This window comes from Nomascus leucogenys, chromosome 14 (genome assembly GCF_006542625.1).
Source record: "Nomascus leucogenys isolate Asia chromosome 14, Asia_NLE_v1, whole genome shotgun sequence".
Lineage (NCBI taxonomy): Eukaryota > Metazoa > Chordata > Mammalia > Primates > Hylobatidae > Nomascus > Nomascus leucogenys.
This window is the reverse complement of record NC_044394.1, coordinates 9,050,784-9,070,986: the sequence shown is the minus strand read 5'-3', so window position 1 is coordinate 9,070,986 and position 20,203 is coordinate 9,050,784. Positions and strand designations below refer to the sequence as shown.

General features: G+C 40.7%; 1 protein-coding gene and 1 long non-coding RNA gene across 2 annotated transcripts in view; both read left to right on the top strand.

The window, feature by feature from the left end:
- The window catches only part of LOC100584258 (TBC1 domain family member 3G-like), a 275,592-nt gene that overhangs the window by 20,363 nt on the left and 235,026 nt on the right, over window positions 1–20,203 (top strand).
- The window catches only part of LOC105739059, a 92,230-nt gene continuing 81,154 nt past the window's right edge, over window positions 9,128–20,203 (top strand). Inside the window, exon 1 of the long non-coding RNA XR_001114922.2 lies at window positions 9,128–9,502. This is a non-coding gene — a long non-coding RNA (uncharacterized LOC105739059). The remainder of the gene's footprint in view (window positions 9,503–20,203) is intronic.

Sequence of the window (20,203 nt, the reverse complement as noted above, 5' to 3'; positions counted from 1 at the left end):
CACTCCAGCCTGGGGTGCAGAGCGAGACTCCATTTCAAAAAAAAAAAAAACAAAAAACTGGAGGCTGCAATGGACCTGAATAAATGTACTTGACGAAGTAACCCTTATCTTCCACCTGTTTTACATTCTCCATACATGTCCTAGTGACTCCCCTAGAAAATTTACTGCCCCTGGCCAGATACTTTTTGTCCTGTCATTTCTTTTCAAATGTATCATTTTTTGTCTAAAAATACAAAAGCATCTTGCTTTGGCTACTTATTCAGACTTCATGCTCTTGTGAATATCCCCATGTACATGTAGAACTAACACAATTTGTGTGCTTTTCCCTTGTTAATCTGCCCGGTGTCAATTTGGTTTCTAGATCTAGCTAAAGAGGCCACTAAGAGCAAAAGGGGGTTGATCTCTGGCTCCCCTAAACATGCACTCTGGTATAGAGACAAATTTGATCCTGAGACCCCCACATAGATCTGAGGCCCTTCCTCTCCTTGCCACCCTAGGTCACAAATCCCTCTGTACAGCTAGACATTATTTTGAAGAGAAGCAGAGGGAAGCAGGAAGAAATGTGAAAGATTCTGCATTTAACCAAAAGAAAATGTGTTATTCAAAAGTGACCATTTATTTATTTATTTATTTTTTTTAATTTTTTGAGACAGCGTCTCAGTCACTCAGGCTGGAGTGCAGTGGCACAATCATAGCTCACTACAGCCTCAAACTCCTGGACTCAAGCAATCCTCCTGCCGCAGCCTCCTGAGTAGCTGGGACTACAGGTGTGCACTGCCACACCCAGCTAATTTTTAAATTTTTTCTAGAAATCGGGGCTTGCTATGTTTCCCAGGCTGGTCTTGAACTCCTGGCCTCAAGCCATTTTCCTTCCTTGGTCTCCCAAAGCACTGGGATTAAATAGAGAAGTAAGCCACCACACAGGGTCAAAATAAACTATTTAAACTAAAAAAGATTGTTGTCTGGAATGACAAGTTTAATGTTTGGTTGGTTTTTTTCCTCTTATTATAGAGCAAGGTGGAAGCTTGCAAGGAAAAATTAGGTCCATGATAGAAATTAAAAAGGAGTATTTTCTTTGCATATATTGGAATTATAATGTGGGCAAATGTTTGACCCCACTATAAACATTTTTGTAGGATTATTTTTCCACACTGTGTTTTTTCTCCTGGTGTTAATATTTTTCTGCGATTTGCATGCATTACCCCTTTTTAAATTAATTGTAGTCCCCATTGTATTGACCAAGGAGCCACCAAAGTCTTTGTCCAGTCTGGAAATGGCAGGTGTAAAGCGTAAAGCAAGGGGAGAATGGGTAAGAATAGACCCAGTTCTTTGCAATCACAAGAAAGTGCCCACCCAGCCATTCTGCCCTTTTTAATTTGTTCCTTTCCTCAGATCTAAATGCACTGACAATTAGCACTATAGAAAACCATATGCATGGTGATCACCATTACTCACCGCCCTGACCATTCCCCTGGGTAACACAGAACATTTAATAGGCCTGTCCCAGCATCTGATAACAAAGGAAAAACATATGGCAGATCACCATAATGATTTTGTGTCTTTCTGTAATGATGAAAGAAAAACCTGATCCTGCATAATAATCGCTTTGTTATTCATAGAACTTAAACAGCATTTCCTCATGAATTTTAATGTGCCATCCATTTTCTCACTACTTATCCCCACAATTCTTTGTCAGCCTTTGCAGAACATTATTCTCTTATCTCTTTCTTTCTTACAGTGATGTAATTATTCTGTCTAAACCATAAGACTTCAGGATGTTGTCTTTTTACTGCATTGGTCACACAGTGCTGGTCTAGGTTGCCATAAATAATCTGAAAAGATCAAGCTGTGCACTTAGGGTTTCTGCACTTTTGTTTCCTGTATGTATGTTACTTAATTTTAAAGAGTTTACTTTTAGCATTAGGAGATATACCTAATGCTAAATGACGAGTTAATGGGTGCAGCACACCAACGTGGCACATGGATACGTATGTAACAAACCTGCGCATTGTGCACATGTACCCTAAAACTTAAAGTATAATAATAAAAAAAAGAGTTTACTTTTAAAACATTATCTGGAAATCCTGTAATCATAAATTTGTGCCTTTTAAAATAAATTATAATTAATTAGTGGCACTCATGAATCTTTTGTTTACTATTCTAAAAGTTCAGGAAGCATTTGCAATATTTTTTCTTCCTTATTCTTCTTTAGTGGGCATAATTCATATTGAAATTCAGTCCCATATTATGTGTAGACAGAGTAATCTCAAAATCACACATGACTAGACTAGATTTTTAGCTATTTAAGGACATAAACTGAGTCTTACTTATCTTTGTATTCTATGAAGTATCTATCTAGCTCAAGGACTTCTAAATAGAATGCCCTCATACTGGGCATGTAAAGGCGTGAGCCAGCACTTTGGGAGGCCGATGTGGGCAGATCACGAGGTCAGGAGATCGAGACCATCCTGGCTAGCACGGTGAAACCCTATCTCTACTAAAAAATACAAAAAATTAGCCGGGCGTGGTGGCGGGCGCCTGTAGTCCCAGCAGCTCAAGAGGCTGAGGCTGGATAATGGCGTGAACCCGGGAGGCGGAGCTTGCAGAGAGCAGAGATCGCACCACTGCACTCCAGCCTGGGCGACAGAGTGAGACTCTGTCTCAAAAAAGCAAACAAAAATAGAAGGCCCTCATAAATATTTTCTTAGAAAGTAAAAAGTATCTTTTGCAGAAAACAAATCAGTGGTTGCCAGGGGCTGAGGGTAGAAGGGGAAAATTGCTTTCACAGAGGTACAAGGGAACTTTTTACAGTGAGAGAAATATTCTACATATTGATTGTGATGCTGATTACGGTGTGCATTTGTCAAAAATTATACACTGAAAATTGGTGAATTTAAATACATGTAAATTATATTTAATTATATGTAATTATAATTAATTTATACCTTAATAAAGCTGATTAAGGAAAAGATCTTGTGATGACATCATCATTTCCTTATGGGAAATAACTAACAACAAATGCTATTAACAAATAACTGCCACATTCTTTACATGAACAAATAACCTGGTTTCAGATCAAGCCTTTAAAAATTCTTAATTTCTTGATTGAATGACCAACAATTTATTAAATATTACCATGTATCTGGTCCTGTACTAGATTATTTATTTATTTTATTATTTATTTTTTGAGACAGGGTCTCACTCTGTCACCCAGGCTGGAGTGCAGTGGTGCCATCTCAGCTCACTGCATCCTCAACCTTCCAGGCTCAAGCATCCTCCTGCCTCAGCCTCCTGAGTAGCTGGGACTACAGGCACACACCACCAGGCCCAGCTAACTTTTGTATTTTTTGTAGAGACTGGGTTTCACCATGTTACCCAGTCTGTTCTCAAACTCTTTGGTTCAAGTGATCTGCCCACCTCGGCCTCCCAAAGTGCTGGGATTATAGGAATGAGCCACCACACCCAGTTCTCTTTTCTTGTACCAATAAATGCTGTCAAATGATTATTATTTCTGATTTTTACAGGAATAACAAGTTTACACTTAGGCTCTGAGAGGTTAGGTAAACTTGTCTGAGTCCAGATATTTTATTTTTTTAAAAATCAGCTGGGCACGGTGGCTCACGTCTGTAATCTCAGCATTTTGGGAGGCCGAGGAGGGCAGATCACCTGAGGTCGGGAGTTCGAGACCAACCTGACCAACATGGAGAAACCCCATCTCTACTAAAAATACAAAATTAGCTGGGCATGGTGATGCATGCCTGTAATCCCAGCTACTCGGGAGGCTGAGGCAGGAGAATGGCATCAACTCAGGAGGCGGAGCTTGCAGTGAGCCGAGATAGCGCCGTTGCACTCCAGCCTGGGCGACAGAGCAAGACTCCGTCTCAAAAAAATATATAAAAAAATTTAAAAAAATGAAATTCTGTCTCAAAAATAAATAAAAATAAAGAAATAAAAAAGCAAAACTTTTCAGACAATTTAGTTATAAGCAAATTGCAATGTTTTATTACAATCTGACTGCAAGGAAAAGGCCTCTAGCAGACCAATCTAAATATTCACTCTTGGCAGAAATATTTTATAGGAAAACAGAAAGGTTAATCACTTTTAGATTAGATACAAAAGAATGTTTGTTTAAGGTCACTCTACTCAGTTAAATGGCCAGGTGATTGGTTTTCCCAGAACAAGTCATAATTTAAAGTTCAGAAAAATTCCTTAAGTATTTTATCAGGAATGCAATTCTCTCCCCAGAAGGAGCTTGTGAATTATATTCCAAGAAATATTCCATCCCAGTCCAGGTTTGGAACAATTTTTCTCCTATTGAATATTTTAAAATGTAGTTTTACAAGATGGTTCAATGTACTTCTTCATCTCAATTTTTAGCAGCAAATACGTTTCATTTCCTTATGTCAGTCCATATTTAAAACATAGTAATTGTTCCTTTCAGTTGTGAAACAAACGAAGGGTTGAGTTAGAGAATCACAATGGAAGTCCTGGTTTAAATAGAACAGACTGGGAAGACCTCTCTGAAGGGGTAAATTTGAGTTGCAGAAGTCATATTTAAGTTGAGGTCTAAAGGGAGACAGAAAAGCTACTCAAGCAAGATGATAAGGAAACACATTTCCCAGGGAAACAGCTTTACAGAGGCCCTTAGGAAAGGAAAGTGACTTTGAAGATGGTATTACCTGAGGAAGCCTACACAGAAGGTTGAAATTGATGCAGGAAGTTCAGAGATGGGTTCTGATTGGTCCATTCTGATGGGCTTTCTCTTCAAACCAACCCTTCGAGGTACAGTACTAAGAGTAGTATGGGAAGAACTAGGATGAGGTGCTATTACCAGAGGAAAGGGGATCAGAACCCAAGAAATGGGGAGGTGGAGGGAGTGACTCTCCTTAATATTTCCATATTCACAGACAAAAAGGAGACTTGTAGAAATAGACTCCCTGGGGGTCCACACTGCACTATCCTTGCCTGCTCTTCCTTCAGGGAAAGATGAGTGACTTACCTGATTGGTGACATCAGGATAAGCCATTAGAAGAAGGAACCAGGAGCCGTGCACTGAAAAGGGGGTTTGCTCTCTCACATATGCTTGCTATGCTATCTCTTCTGCAGTGCCAGGGTTTATGAAACAGATCTTGATCCTATGCACCACTGGCTTAAGGAGTGTCTTCCTGGCAGAGCCAAATTTTTCTAAAGATAGATTGGAAATCCTGGATGTGAATAGAATTAGTGAAAGCCCTACTTCAGTTTTGGACTTAAGCCACATTGCTTCAACACAAGTTACAAGGAAACCCTCCCCAGATCTGCTTTCGGAGGGGTGGGATAGAGTTTGAAGGGAAAGAAAAAGAAGAGCTTAGCTCTCAGACCTCTAACATGTGGATTTTGGTTAGATATGTGAATTTCCCTCCCTCCCTTCTCTTTCTTTCTTCTCTTTCTTTTCTTTCTTTCTTTCTTCTTTCTCTTTCTTTCTTTCTTTTTCTTTCTTTCCTTCCTTCCTTCCTTCCTTCCTTTCTTCTTTCTTTCTTTTCTTTCTTTCTTTGACGGAGTCTCACTCTGTCGCCCAGGCTGGAGTTCAGTGATGATATCTTGGATCACTGCAACCTCTGCCTCCCAGGTTCAAACAATTCTCCTGTCTCAGCCTCCCGAGTAGCTCAGACTACAGGTGCACCCCACCACACCTGGCTAATTTTTGTATTTTAAGTAGAGATGGGCTTTCACCATATTGGTCAGGCTGGTCTCGAACTACTGACCTCAGGTGATCCACCCACCTAGGCCTCCCAAAGTGCTGGGATTACAGATGTGAGCCACTGTGCCTGGCCAGATATGTGAATTTCTTGAAATACAGGGCTATATTAGTTGGGACTCTTCATTATAAGGACAAAAATTCAACTCAAATAGCTTAAGCAAAGCAAAAAAAAAAAGTGGTTTATTGGCTCACATACTGGGAAGGACAGGGTTGTATGTGTCATTATGACTTTCTGCCTCTTCTTTGTCATCTCTACTTCACTTGACTTCATTCCCTGATTACTTGGTGCCTTCCAGCTTTCTTCAGGGCGACTTTAAAGGTCGGGGAAGATATAAGTACCTCAGCTTTTCTCTCCAAACATGTACACATCGAACTCTAGGGAAGATCTATGGATCAAATGGGTAAGAGTTAGTTCCCACATGGTAAGGGGCACTCAATTATCAAAATAAGGGGACGAAAAGGGCTGGGCACTGTGGCTCATGCCTGTAATCCCAGCACTTTGGGAGGCCAAGACAGGTGGATCATTTGAGGCCAGGAGTTCAAGATTAGCCTGGCCAACATGGTGAAACCCTGTCTCTACTAAAAATACAAAAATAAGCTGAGCGTGTGGTGTGCGCCTGTAATCCCAGCTACTTGAGAGGCTGTGGCACAAGAATCACTTGAACCCGGGAGGCAGAGGTTGCAGTGAGCTGAGATCATGCCACTGCACTCCAGCCTGTGTGAGAGTGAGATTCTGTATCGAAAAAAAAAATGGTGATGGGGGGGTGGGGAGGAGGAAAAAGATGCTGAAGAGACAAAAATGACAAAATTTGGAATAACAAAGGAAGTTAAGGATAAATTGTCTTATGAGAGCAACAGAAACAAAGTGTAAAAATTACACAATCCAGCTTGGCTTTACTCTCCCAGCATCCACTTAAAATACTCTGCCTAAAGAGTAATTTTTTTCATGAAATTAAACTCAGGTTATTGAGAAAATGCAGCAGGATGGGAAATAATCTTGCTTTCCTCAGAGGTGTAGAGAAGGGCAAGAACTGAAAGAGAGTTCCTCCACCACGGGCATGGAAAGGGACAGCAATGGGCACAGGTGAGGGGGTTAAATCTACCTTAGGCAGGTACAGCAAGAGCCATCAGGTAACAATCCAAGAAAAGTCAGTACCCACAGCCTGGGCAACATGGAGAAACCCTGTCTCTACAAAAAATACAAAAACTAGCTGGGTGTGGTGGTGTAAGCCTGTGGTCCTAGCTACTCAGGAGGCTGAGGTGGAAGGATCACCTGAACCCAGGTAGGTCAAGGCTGCAGTGAGCCGAGATCGAGTCGCTGCAGTGAGCCGAGATCGATTCATTGCACTGAGGCCTGGGCAACAAAGCACGACTCTGGCAAAAAAAAAAAAAAAAGCCAGGATCAGTGGCTTATGCCTGTACGCCTGTATTCCCACCACTTTGGAGGCCGAGGCAGGTGGATCACCTGAGGTCAGGAGTTCGAGACCAGTCTGGCCAACATGGCAAAACCCCGTCTCTACTAAAAATACAAAAATTAGCCGGGCATGGTGGTGCACGCCTGTAATCCCACCTACTCAGGAGGCTGAGGCAGGAGAATCGCTTGAACCTGGGAGGAAGAGGTTGCAGTGAACTGAGATCGGGCCACTGAACTCCAGCCTGGGTGACAGAGCAAGACACTGTCTCCAAAAAAAAAAAAAAAAAAGAAAAAGAAAAAGAAAAAGAAAAAAAGGAAAAGAAAAAGAAAGAGGAAGGAAGGAAGAAAAGAAAAGTCAATACCCGTCGTCTCAATACAAAGAGGATGGAATGTCTCAGATGGTAGATGTTAAGTGTTTCCCTGCATAGATCTCCAAATATGGAGAGTTATCTGTCAGATATTTAGGCTGAAGTTGTGGAGCACACCTTCTGTCCCTAGGTATGATAAGAATAGAGACTGATAGGAACAAGGCAGGCCTCCAGGTCTAAAGAAAGTGTGGTTCTCAGAAGGTTTCTAAGTCAGGGATCCAGGCACAGGGAATAGACAGGGATGTAGTTACAAAAACTGGTTACCAGAAAGCCTGGTCTTGGAGACAAGTAGGAAGTCCAGTTATTGGAGCATGTCATAGCTAGCCTAGCAATGAGTATGACTTTGTGTGCCAAATCTCTGAATTATGGACATGAGCGCCCTCCTGGGACTGAGATTTGTTTTAGGGGCCGGAAGGTTGGTATCTGTTAGGAGATGAAGGATATAGAAGTAAGGAGTTAGGCAGGTTCTGACAGACACGAGGAAAGATTTAGCTATGCAAGTTGAATAGCATGTATTTTGATCAGATCAATTCTGAAGCTATAAAGTACAATAAAGGAGATGTTTAAAAAATAAGAGGCTGGGCGTGATGACTCACACCTATAATCCCAGCACTTTGGGAGGCTGAGGTGGGTGGATCACTTGAGCCGGGAGTTTGAGACCAGCCTAGGCAACATGGCGAAACCCCGTTTCTACCAAAAATACAAAAAATTAGGCATGCATGGTGGTGCATGCTTGTAGTCCCAGCTGCTCTGGAGGCTGAAGTGGGAGGATCACTTGAGCCTGGGAGGTCAAGGCTGCAGTGGGCTATAATCATGCCACTGCACTCCAGCCCGGTCAACAGAGTGAGATCCTATCTCAAAAAAAAAGAAAAAAAGGAGGAAGAGTCCACATCTAATTTGAAACACCCAGAGCTGTGGGAGTATCATGACCAGAGCATAAGAGGTACAATATTGGGGCACATTTAAATAAGGATAATTTGTATTATTGATTTGTATTCATCTCTAAGATGTGCTTCTCACTGTGAAGTTCCATGGATAAAGATTTGGCTTCAGTTTCTGTCTGGAAACCTGGCACCATTTACTTACAAATGAAAAATACAAGTGAATCATTTACATATCTCCTAGAAACCAAAGAGGTTTGTATGTTATACCTCAAGTAATTTGGATAATGCCGTGGGTTGCGTTTTTTTCTTTTTTTAAATTCTAATTAAGCTGTCCATCACTTCAAGGTGATAATTTTCTCAAGTATGCTCTTCTTAAAATGATTGCATTTTATTTAGTATCTTACAGCGTGAAGAATTTTGACTCCCAGGGAAAATCTCATGTAAGTGATCATCTGTTATTTTGAGGGGAGGAGGATAGGGAGGAGTCTTTTCTGATCCCTTCTTTTGAAAGCTATCACCCTCACACTCTATGGGATTTAGGTGGGTCTGTCAGATACATGGGTTTAAATCTAGGCCCTGCTTGATTCCCAACTTCTGTATCCTTTCTTTCCCCACAGATACCAACCATCTGGCCCTAAAACAAATCTCATCAGTTTATGAACCAGGCAGCCCAATCAGAGTGCCTAATTCTCCCTATCACACAACTGGTCAAGGAGGGAGCAAGATGGATGCAAATGCTGGGAAAGCAAGAGCTGAATTGCTAGCCACGAGGAAAACGTAAGCCTGAGCTGTTTGCTGGCCATCTTTGCTTCCACATGGGGACAGCCTGCCTGGAAATGAAGCCACACAGACAAAACAGAAGAGCAGTGAAGAGAAAGGTAAAAGGAGAGATCCCATGACATGATTTGCACTCTTAGATCCAGTTATGCCTGACGCAGGACCCACCCCTTGGACTTCCCATTTCCAGGAGCTAAAACTAGATTGAGTTGAGTTTCTTTCTGTCACTTACAGTTGACAGAAAATATCAACAATCCAGCCACATGGAGCCTCGTGGCAGTAGCGCTAACCCTGGTCACCACATGAATACTGACCAGAGGTAAGCATTATTAGTTTCTGTTTTGTTGGAGGAACATTTGAGAATCTATTTTGTGTTATGTAATCTTACTTTTTGCCTCCAATGTCTACTTGTTGCAATTGCATGCAATGAAGGAACACAAAATAGACTGAATAATAAATGGGCTTCATTTTAATTTAGCACCAAGGAGTTAATATCAAGCCACAAAACTTTAGACGTTAACTTGCTTTGCTAATCGTTTTTGATGACAATATTTTGAAAGAATTTAGTTCACATATGTGCTTGCAAATAAGGTGTAATCTTGCAAGATACTCAAGATTGCTCTGTCACTGGGCGTGAATGAATAAGGTTTCTCTGTATCACTGGGCATTTGAAAGAATGTATAAAAAGTGCAGGATGACTCCTTACTGGAATATAATGTTTCCAACTTTGCTATTCTAAAGTTCAAAGCCAGTCTGACTCTTGATCCTTAAACATGTGTTTTTTCTCCTCTCCGGAAGCTTTGAAGATCCCTTTGTCTCTGATGTTCTGAAGTTTCACAATAGTGTGTGTTGGCATGAGTCTTTCCCCATTCTTGTTCTGAGTGGATCCTTACACTCCGGAAATTGATTTCTTGCAGAACTATTTATTGATGGCCTACTGTGTGTCTGGTTCTATTCTACGCAATGATCAAACATACAAAATCCTTGCCATGGAGGATTATAGGCAGGTATTGGACATTCTGCAGTGATCCAATAGCTTCCTTATTTTTTTTCTCTTCAATTTCCACCTTCTTGTCTTTTTTTTTTCTTCTTTCTAAAAGAGTCTTCAATTTCATCTTCCAGTTCCTTTATTAAAGTTTTTGCTCCTGCTGTATGTTCAATTTCCAAGGGCTCTGTATTATTTCATAAGTGCGTATCTTCTCTTATCTCTCTGAAGATGTCTTTAACAGTTTTATTATTTATTTATTTTACTTCTTGCATTAGCTCAATATCTCTACATTTTGTTGTCCTATTTATTTGTTTTGGTCTCTGTTTTTTAATAAGAACTTTCTTTCTCACCTATTTGTATGTAGGGGGCTCCAGAACTAAGAATGTACTGACAGCTCTGTCTGAGACTATGGGACTTGTGAATTGGGCTTCATTAGTAAGGTGATTGGGCGAAACTTAAATTTCACTGAGGTTTTCCTCCCTCTATATTGTCTTATCTGTAGTTAGTTGCTAGTGTTTACACATGATGTTCTAGCCTCAAGGTGGATTTACTCTAAAATTTATTTTACTCAAGCTTGACACAGGATGTTTTAAATTTTTGTTTGTTTGTTTGTTTTTTGAGACTGAGTATCTGTCATCCAGGCTGGAGTGCAGTGGCGCAATCTTGGCTCACTGCAACCTCCGCCTCCTGGATTCAAGCGATTCCCTTGCCTTAGCCTCCCAAACAGCTGGGATTACAGGCACCCACCACCACGCCTGGCTAATTTTTTTTGTATTTTTAGTAGAGACGGAGTTTTGCCATGTTGGCCAGGCTGGACTTGAACTCCTGACCTCAGGTGATCCGCCCACCTTGGCCTCCCAAAGTGCTGGGACTGCAGACTTGAGCCACCGCACCCAGGCTTTAAATTTTTATTCTACGTAATAAAATCAAATTACAGAGCAGCTGCCTGGTACAATTTGTATAAAACAACTTACATTTAGGCCGGGCATGGTGGCTCACACCTGTAATCTTGGGACTTTGGGAGGCTGAGGCGGTTGGATCACTTGAAGTCAGGAGTTTGAGACCAGCCTGGTCAACATGGCAAAATCCTGTCTCTACTAAAAATACAAAAATTAGCCAGGCATGGTGGTGCATGCCTGTAATCCCAGCTACTTGGAAGGCTGAGGCAGGAGAATTAATGGAACCCAGGAGGCGGAGGTTGCAATGAGCTGAGATCGTACCACTGCACTCCAGCCTGGGTGACAGAGCAAGACTCTGTCTTGAAAAAACAAACAAACAAACAAAAAACAAAACCACTTATATTTGGAGAGTAAAAAAACAAAACAAAACAAAACAAAAAACAAGACTGTATTGCAGAGCTGCCTAACAGGTATGCCACAAGCGAGTTATAAATGTTCTGAGGTATAGACCCCTTCCCTTGGGTCAATAAGGTGAAAGTACATGTGTAACAACCAGCTCTCCAGGAAAAAAAGCCTTGATTTGTAGCATTTGTTAATTTTATCTTACTTTTTAGAGATAGAGTCTTACTATGTTGCCCAGGCTGGCCTCAAACTCCTGGGCTCAAGTGATCCTCCTGCCTCAGCCTCCCAAAGCGCTGGGATTATAGTCGTGAGCCATTGGGCCCAGCCTGCATTTGATAATTGTTTTTATTTCCGTGGTGTAAGTACTCCTACCATGGGCAATTTCAGACTACCAGCAAGCTGTCATTAAGTGCAGATTGGGGAAGATATGTACACAGTTGGCTCTTGGGAGCTGGTAGGAACTGGCTCAAGCACATTTCTGAACACTTAAACTCTTGGGAGTTCTGGTGGATGTCTCAGGTGCGCAGTGCCTGCCCTGGGTTATTGCCTTCTGCTGAGAGCAGTCTTGTCAATTTACCCCAATGTGCTGTTCAACTATTATCATTCATATATATATTCTTCTCATGACATGAGAAAAGCTGGGAAGCCCTGCTCCATTGGATTTGTTTTTTTGTTTGTTTTTTTGTTTTTGAGACAGAGTCTCGCTCTGTCACCCAGCCTGGAGTGTAGTGGCACAATCTTGGCTCACTGCAACCTCCGCCTCCTGGGTTCAAGTGATTCTCGTGCCTCAGCCTCCCAGGTAGCTGGGATTACAGGCATGTGCCACCACGCTTGGCTAATTTTTGTATTTTTAGTAGAGACAGGGTGTTGCCATGTTGGCCTTGCTGGTCTCAAACTCCTGACCTCAGGTGATCGGTCCGCCTCAACCTCCCAAAGTACTGGGATTACGGGCATGAGCCACCGCACCTGGCCGGATCTGTTTATTTCTAAAATATTGTGTGTTTGTATCTGTCTCCACACATGCAACTCAAGTCACTAAAATATATTAATATTTTCTTATAAGTGTATAGATGATATTACTTTTGTGGCCATACAAGAAGTTTCTTGAAGTTCGAAAAACAATTCATACAGAATATTCGACAACCCTGTTTTTCTGGATAAAACTTGAAAGCTTGGAGAAACAAAACATTATCCTACCCTCAGAGAGCACACAGTCTAGGAAGAATGATTCCATTTGAAATAACTCAAATACATTTTAAGCTCAGTAGGTTTATTAATATTAGGCAACAGTAAATGATGCTTAATATTCTTCATTTTATCTTTTAAAAATTTTGTCATTTCTATTTATCATTATTAAATAATATACACTAAAAATTGGAGAGGGAAAATGTCTTTTAACCTCACCGAATAAAAGAAAATAATTGAAACTTTAATTTTCATTTTAAAAGTAATTACATGCAGTGATAGCCTAATTTTGATGGCATGGTAGTTAACAGACAGCTGCTTTCATTTTAAGTGGAATTGCATTTTTAACAGAAACTACTCTCAGTGTTTGCTTTCATCTTCTAAATAGGAAAGCCAATTTGAGGGTTGAATATTTGGTGAGTTTGATGGACCCAATTAAGACAATTCAGGTCAATAAAAAAGTAATTTAATATGTTTCTCACTTAGCTGACTCATAAAGTTGACAATGACTCCTATCTACAATAGCTATACCAAAAAAGTCCACGATAAATTCAGCCTTCTTCTTAAAGGAAAAACAGAATACTGTAAATTTTATTCAGAACTTATATTTTTTAACTTCATTAATTGTACACAATAAATTGAAGTGACGATATTTATATAATATAGATTTCAAGATTACCTTCTCAGCATGTATGAAGATTTATTACGATGTTTCATTATAGCTATGCACCTACTTACATTAAAAATTAATGTATCACAGCAGTGTCTTTCAGGCAGTAGTTAAAGAGAAATACTTCACTAGATAGGAGAAATACTAACAAGAGGTTGCTGCAGACCCCAAAGTGCAATTTTTTTTTTTTTGAGATGGAGTCTTGCTGTGTTGCCCAGGCTGGAGTGCAGTGGCGTGATCTCAGCTCACTGCAACCTCTGCCTCCCAGGTTCAAGTGATTCTCCTGCCTCAACCTCCCGAGTAGCTGGGACTACAGACACACACCACCACGCCCAGCTAGTTTTGTATTTTTAGTAGAGACAGGGTTTCGCCATGTTGGCCAGGATGGTCTCGATCTCTTGACCTCGTGATCCACCTGCCTCAGCCTCCCAAAGTGCTGGGATTACAGGCGTGAGCCAATGCACCCAGCCTGATGATTGGGTATCTTAATTTTTACCTGGGAGGCTAGAGTCACTCTTGTGACTACGACAGAGTGGGTATTTGGTTATTTTCGTGATTGTTTAATGTCTTTGTCTGTGTTCATGTTCAGATTGAGTAAGTTGCAATCTTGTTATTGTCTTGTTCCACCATGGTTACGGAGTGACCTTGTCTGATTATTGTTGTTATTCTGTGAAAACTGCTTATCTTGCGTGAGGGAACGCTAGATAGCTGCCAGCTGCAGGCTGTCAAGGTCATTTTGTTGTGTATCACATTCTCAATCAGCTATTAAGCTTGGACTCTGACATGTGCTTGTTTCCACATAGGACTTTACGAAACCCAGGTCACAACGTGTGACCAAGAGTTAGGAAGAGGGATAGTCCCCCTGTTTCTGTAGAGTTTCCATGCAGTGACTTCGAGAGTTTGCTGCTTCAGGAATGCTCTGGGCCTGATGGCAGCACCCTCTTCGGGGCTGGAGGTCAGGGGGCGCGAGGGAGCTGCTGCCTTCCAGTGGCTGTCTAGGAAATTACATTAGTGACTGTTCCCCCAACTCATGCTTAGATTTTCTAGGAACTTCCCTGAACATGGCAAGGCAGAGCAAAAGGAAAGATTTGCCTGGGAGTAAAAGCCAGCAACTTTTCGGGTATTACTGTTAATATGGCCCCATTAGTACTCTCAACTTGGTGAAGCCTGGAAAAATGTGGATTATGTGACTTGTAGGTTTTTGATAATTATATATTGTGTTGCTTTTATAATCAAAGAAGGTATCTGTCGAAGATAGAAGAATAAGAAATTAAATATTTGTGGCCAGGCACGGTGGCTCATGCCTGTAATCCCAGCACTTTTGGAGGCCAAGGTGGGAGGATTGCTTGAGGCTGGGAGTTTCAGACCAGCCTGGGCAACAAAGCAAAACCCCACCTCTAAGGAAATTCTTTTTTAAAAATTAGATGGACATGGTGGTGCATATCTGTAGTCCTAGCTACTTGGTAGGATGAGGCAGAAGGATCTCTTAAAACCCAGGAGTTCAAGGCTGTAGTGAGCTATGATCATACCACTGGACTCCAGCCTGGATGACCGAGCAAGACCTTGTCTCTCTATAAAAGGACCATACAACTTAGAAATACAGCACAATTAAAGATAAGAGGGTTAGAAAAGTTTTTAATAGGGTTACATAAATAAAGATTAAAATTTCACTTAAGTTGGAGAGAATGCTGAGAAATTGGAATCATTGTGGATTGCTGATGGGAATGTAAAAATGTGAAGCTGCTGTGGAAAACTACGTCAGTTCTTCAAAAAACTAAACACAGAATTACCATATGATCCAGCAATTTCACTTCTAGTTATATGGCCAAAAAAATTGAGAGCAGGGATTCAAACCAACATCCGTGTTCATGGAGGCATTATTCACTGTAGCCAAAAGTGGAAATTATCAAAATGTCCGTCGACAGATGAATGGATAAATAAAATGCGGTGTATCTATTCAATGGAATATTATTCTGCCTTTTCAGAGGAAGAAAATTCTGGTACTTACTACAACATGGATGAGTCTTGAAGACATTATGCTAAGTGAAATAAGCATAAGCAAAAGGACAAATAGTGTAGGATTCCATTTATATGCGCTACCTAGCATGGTCGAATTCATAGAGACAGGAAGTAGAATGGTGGCTGTCAAGGGATGGGGAGGGGAGAATAGGGAGTTACTGTTTAATGGGTATGGAGTTTCTATTTGGGAAAATGAAGGAAGTTCTGGAGATGGGTGGTGGTGACAGCTGCACAACAATGTTAAGTGCACTTAATAACACTGAAGTGTACACTTACAAATGATTAATATAGTAAATTGTATGTTTTGTATATTTTGCCACAATTAAAAAAAAAAAGACCTGATTCTGAGCCCTAAGCCAAACCAACAGAGTTGGGGAGAACAAAGGGGGAGCAAGGGGTCAGGGTCTGAGTGTAGGCTTTTTAAAAAACTTCTCAGCCAGGCATGGTGGCTCACGCCTGTAATCCCAGAATTTTGGGAGGCAGAAGTGGGTGGATCACCTGAGGTTAGGAGTTCAAGACCAGCCTGACTAACATGGAGAAACCCCATCTCTACTAAAAATACAAAATTAGCCAGGTGTGGTGGCGCATGTCTGTAATCCCAGCTACTCAGAAGGCTGAGGCAGGAGAATCGCTTGAACCTGGGAGGTGGAGGTTGCAGTGAGCCGAGACTATGCCATTGCACTCCAGCCTGGGCAACAGAGCAAGACTCTGTCTTAAAAAAAAAAAAAAAAAAAAAAAAAAAGCTTCTCTGGAAATCCTCCCATGCATAACGAAAGTAGAGCACCCCGACCCAGATGATGTCTAGGATTCTGTTTTGCTTCAGCCATCCATGATTACAAGTAAAATGACCCGACAAGACTGCCAACATTTTACCCCAGTTTCATAAATACAAGTAGCAGCTTCCTTTGTCAAATTGTCTGAATCCACATTGCTAATGAACATACACTGCTTTAAGCTATTTTTTTCTGCTTATTAATTTTACTTATTTTCCTAAAATGAATTCATCTTTTCCACAAAGTTTCATTTGACAGATGTACAAGTTTCCGCTCAAATAAGACTTTTATATGCAACAACAGATTCTAACATAAGTTGTTCTTATAGAGAGAGGATGCTGTATGTCTACATAAGATGTTTCTTTGCCAAAGCTAATCTGTTTTGAAGCCTGGCATTTCTGTTTTACTTGTCACAAATATCCAAATACGTTTTTTACCCACGGCTTTATTTTAGAGTAATACTTTAGAATAATTTTTTCTCATAAATTATTATAAAATAATTGATTAGTAAGCATTAAAAGTACTGAGAAAGTTTTCAATAACGAACATTTGAAGTGACATAACGGACGAAAAACATGGGTTATTTTTCCAGAAGTTTAATTGTTTTATAAAATAGTTGTTTTGAAACATTTCATTGTCCTGATGCAATAATCACAGAATGTTGAGAAAGTCTACAAAATCAGGGCTAAGTCAAATTAAAGATGAAATGGAAAATATTTTTAAATGTTTCATATCTAAAATGAGAGAATTGATGCATGTGAAATAAAAAGTAATAGCTTTCTGTTCTAGGAGATTTTTAAATGTACATAACATATACATCTTCTAATGAGTTTCTTTTCATTTACTAATGAGTTTTGAGTAAAAATTATTCTTAGCAAAACAAGCTTAATTGAATTCAAGCTTCTAGAAGTCAATATTTAAAAATTTTTGCCTTTCTTTGTTAACATTCCAACTTGAAAATTTCACTTTAAAACACATAAGTTCTCAGTGAACAATGTAGTTTAAATGTGCTTTATCCCGATGATAGCTATAGAATTATTGAATCAATTTGCACTAACAAAGGAGCATATTGTTGTGCTTTTCAACCACCTCAGATACTGGATTCAGACAAGGCATTTTTCTTGAAATCAGTTCAGAGCAGTCAAAAGTCCTGATAATGAAATGTATGATTTATCTGCTTCCTGTCCTAGAAGAAAAAAAAAGTATGGTTTCAAAGAATAAACATAGTATTCTGTCTCTCAATCTCTCTTTCAAAAAAAATTTATTGAACATTTATGTGCCTTTGCTCACTCCTATGTATACAAAAAGAATATATCACATTCTTTGCCTTCAAAGAGCTCACAATGAAATGGAGGAAGTAGACAAATAAACATATAATATGCAATGATGAGCATAAACAAATAAATGCATAATATGCATATGCAATATGTTTAGATGCACATGGTATTTCAGAAGCACAGAAGAGAGGTACCTATACTGGGAAGAGAGAAAGGGAAGGAGGCAGAGACGGCTTCCCTGGAGCAGGGCGCATCTGAGCATGTACTATTTCTTTGAATTAATATAGAGAGTTTCTTATAATTTGTGATTAAAAAGCATCAAAATATACTTTTTTTTTTTTTGGAGATGGAGTCTCGCTCTGTCGCCCAGGCTGGAGTGCAGTGGTGTGATCTCGGTTCACTGCAACTTCTGCCTCACTAGATTCAAGCAATTCTCCTGCCTCAGCCTCCTGAGTAGCTGGGATTACAGGTGTGCACCACCCCATTCGGCTAATTTTTGTATTTTTAGTAGAGACAGGGTTTCACCATGTTGATCAGGCTGGTCTCGACCTCCTGACCTTGTGATCCGCCTGCCTCGGCCTCCCAAAGTGCTGGGATTACAGGCATGAGCCACCTTGCCCAGCCAACATACTTTCAATGTATTTTGGGGTTTCACTATTTTACATCTAAACATTAAGATCTGGTTTTGTATAGAAAGCATTTAGTCTTACAAAAACAAAGTAGAATGTCCTCTTTGGTTTGAACAGAAAAGGTCTCAAGAAGGAAACGGCAGCTGCTCCAGTCTTTCTCAGCCATTCCCTGTGAGGCCTACCTCTCTATCTGGGCTCTCTCGTTTTGATTCCCTTCACTAAAATTTCCACCTCTGTTCCCAGCAGTGTGGCCAACGCCCATTTGCTGAGAACCAGAGAAACAAGCCTCCCATTCCTCCATGATACCCCACGGAGTCTTGTCTAAGGAAAATTTAAAAGGAATTAATTTCAGTAAATAGGCCGAGCACGGTGGCTCATGCCTGTAATCCCAGCACTTTGGAACACTGAGGAGGGCAGATCGCTTGAGCCCAGGAGTTCAAGACCAGCCTGGGCAACATGGTGAAATCCTGTCTCTACAAAAAATACAAAAATTAGCCAGGCATGGTGGTGCACACCTGTGGTCCTAGCTACTTGGGAGGCTGAGGTGGAAGGATCTCTTGATACCTGGAGGTTGAGGCTGCACCACTGCACTCCGGCCTAGGTGACAGAGAGACCCTGTCTCAAAAAAAAAAAATTCAGTAAATATAAATATGACAATATATTATAGTATACAATATATAAATATTATATACTAATGTATAAATATATAAAATATGATATGATAATATATAAAATAGAAATAAGAACCAAGGCAGTCTAAAAAGCATTTCCATCAATCTATATTTCTTCACATGGCATTCCAGGATTTTCATAGCCTGGCCCTCACTTTCTCTCCAGCCTTATCCCTTGCTATTTCTCTTTGTATATTTTGACTTCCACAGTGTCCAGTTGCTCTCAGTGTCCTAAATAGGTCAATGCTTGCTCATACTTTCACACCTTGGAACACAAGGGTAGGGTCCCCTGCTGGGGCATGAAATAACTTCTGTTCCTGCACCTCCTCTTCAGCTGTCACCTTCTCTGTGAGGCCATCCTTAACTCCCCAGGCTGAGTAGACACCCCACCTTAGGTTTCTCGAGCATTTGGGCACACGCCTTTACATCTATGCTTCCCAGACTTTCCTGAATATACGACTCAACTTTAGTGTTAGTTAAAAAACATATTCCAGACCAGGTGCGGCAGCTCATGCCTGTAATCCCAGCACTTTGGGGGGCCGACATGGGCAGATCACAAGGTCAAGGGATGGAGACCATCCTGGCCAACATGGTGAAACCCTGTCTCTACTAAAAATACAAAAAAAATTAGCTGGATGTGGTGGCGCACACCTGTAGTCCCAGCTACTCGGGAGGCTGAGGCAGGTGAATCGCTTGAACCCGGGAGGCGGAGGTTGGAGTGAGCCGAGATTGCACCATTGCACTCCAGCCTGATGACGGAGTGAAACTCTGCCTCAAAAAAAACCAAAAAACAAAAAAACCCAAAAAAACAAAAACCAGATTCCAGATTCTAAAACCTCAGAATTTCCATGAGAGAAGTCTGGTAAGTTAAGTTCCATATTTCACAAGCATCTCTGGGGATTCCCATCATTAGAAAAGCTTTGAAAACATTGCTCTATATCATGACACTTCTCGTATTGCATTACAACTATTTGAATTACTGGACTCTCAATAGCCTGTGACCTGCATCTGTTCATTATTGTATTCCCATTCCCAATACAATGCCCAACTCACGGAAGGAAGCAAAATATGAATGAATGAAAATTCGAATGTGTATGTTTCATTTATTTATTCATTTTTATTTTATTTTATTTTGAGACAGAGTCTCACTCTGTCACACAAGCTGGAGTACGATGTCATAATCTCAGCTCACTGCAACCTCCGCCTCTTGAGTTCAAATGATTTTCATGCCTCAGCCTCCTAAGTAGCTGGGACTACAGGAACGCGCCACCACTCCTGGCTAATTTTTGTATTTTTAGTAGAGATGGGGTTTCATGATGTTGCCCAGGCTGGTCTCAAACTCCTGGGCTCAAGCAATCCTCCCACCTCAGCCTCCCAAAGTACTGGGATTACAGGCGTGAATCACTGCACCCAGCAAGTTGCTCTAAATATGTTTGTTCCTCTTTCTTAGCACCTCAGCTAGCAACTTCTTTTCTAGTATCCAGATGCTACACATCACCCAAAGCTC